Raw genomic sequence first — 1,989 nt, forward strand, 5'->3', positions numbered from 1 at the left:
CCATCTGCCTCCTGTGTCTGCATCTGGGTCTCGCCCTGTGTCGTTATATAAAAGGGCTTTATTAGAGACAGAAATACTCCTCAGTTTCATCGGCTGTCCGGGTGGCTGGTCTCAGACGATCCCGCAGGTAAAGATGCCAGATGTGGAGGTCCTGGGTTGGTGTGGTTACACGTGGTGTGTGGTTGTGAGGCCAGTTGGACGTACTGACAATTTCTCTAAAACGATACTGGAGGTGGCTTATGGTAGAGAAATTAACATTACATTCTCTGGCAACAGTTCTGTTGGACATTCTTGCAGTCAGCATGCCAATTGCTCGTTCCCTCAACTTGAGACATCTGTGGCATTGTGTTGTGTGACAAAATTGCACATTTAAGAGTGGCCTTTTATTGTCCCCAGCACAAGGTGCACCTGAGTAGTCATCTAATTTTATTTGTCACATTTGCCTAATACAACAGCAGTTGAAATGCTTCCTTAAGCCCTTAACTCAATTTTCTTAAAACTGCATTGTTGGTTAAGAAAATATTTTCTAAATAAAATAAAAAATAAAATCCCACAATAAAATAACAATAATGAGGCTATATAGAGGGGGTACTGGTACTGAGTCAATGTGCGGGGTTACAGGTTAGTCAAGGTAATTTGTACATGTAGGTAGGGCTAAAGTGACTGCATTGATAATACACAGCAAGTAGCAGCAGGTTAAAACAAAGGGAGGGGTCAATGAAAATAGTCCAGGTGGCCATTTGATTAATTGTTCAACAGTCTTATGGCTTGGGGATAGAAGCTGTTAAGGAGCCTTTTGGACTTTGACTTGGCGCTCCGGTACTGCTTGCCGTGCGGTAGCAGAGAGAACAGTCTATGACTTGGGTGGCTGGAGTCTTTGATAATTTTTTGAGCCTTCCTCTAACATGCCTAGGGGTCTGAAAGTATTTTCTCCACATTTTGTTACGTTAAAACCTTATTTTAAAATGGATTAAATAAATAAAAAATCCTCAGCAATCTACACACAATACGTCATAATGACAAAGCAATAACTTTTAAAAATAGAATTCAGAACTTTTTACTTGAAATTGAGCTCAGGTGCATACTGATTCCATTGATTATCCTTGAGATGTTTCTACAACTTGATTGGAGTCCACCTGTGGTAAATTCAAATTGATTGGACAAGATTTGGAAAGGCACAAACCTGTCGATATAAGGTCCTACAGTGCATGTCAGAGCAAAAACCAAGCCATGGGGTCAAAGGAATTATCCACAGAGCTCTGACACAGGATTGTGTCAGGGCACAGATCTGGGAAGGGTACCAAAAAATTCTGCAGCATTGAAGGTCCCCAAGAACACAGTGGCCTCCATCATTCTTAAATGGAAGAAGTTTGGAACCACCAAGACTCTTCCTAGATCTGGCCACTCGGGCCAAACTGAGCAATTGGGGGAGAAGGGCCTTGGTCAGGGAGGTGACCAAGAACCCGATGGTCACTCTGTCAGAGCTTTACAGTTCCTCTGTGGAGATGGGAGAACCTTCCAGAAGGACAACCATCTCTGCAGCAGTCCACCAATCAGGACTTCATTGGCCAGATGGAAGCCACTCCTCAGTAAAAGGCACATGACAGTCCGCTTAGAGTTAGCCAAAAGGCACTTAAAGACTCTCAGACCATGAGAAACAAGATTCTCTGGTCTGATGAACCCAAGATTGAACTCTTTGACCTGAATGCCTACGGTGAAGCATGGTGGTGGCAACATCATGCAGTGGGGATGTTTTTTAGACTAGTCAGGATCGAGGCAGAGTACAGAGAGATCCTTGATGAAAACCTGCTCCAGAGCGCTCTGGACCTCAGACTGGGGCGAAGGTTCACCTACCAACAGGACAACGACCCTAAGCACAAAACCAATATGTCCCGAAGTCACTTCTTCGCTAAGTCTCTTAATGTCCTTGAGTGGCCCAGCCAGAGACCGGACTTGAACCCGATCGAACATCTCTGGAGAGACCTGAAA

This window comes from Oncorhynchus nerka, linkage group LG15, assembly GCF_034236695.1.
Source record: "Oncorhynchus nerka isolate Pitt River linkage group LG15, Oner_Uvic_2.0, whole genome shotgun sequence".
In the NCBI taxonomy this organism is placed as follows: Eukaryota; Metazoa; Chordata; class Actinopteri; order Salmoniformes; family Salmonidae; genus Oncorhynchus; species Oncorhynchus nerka.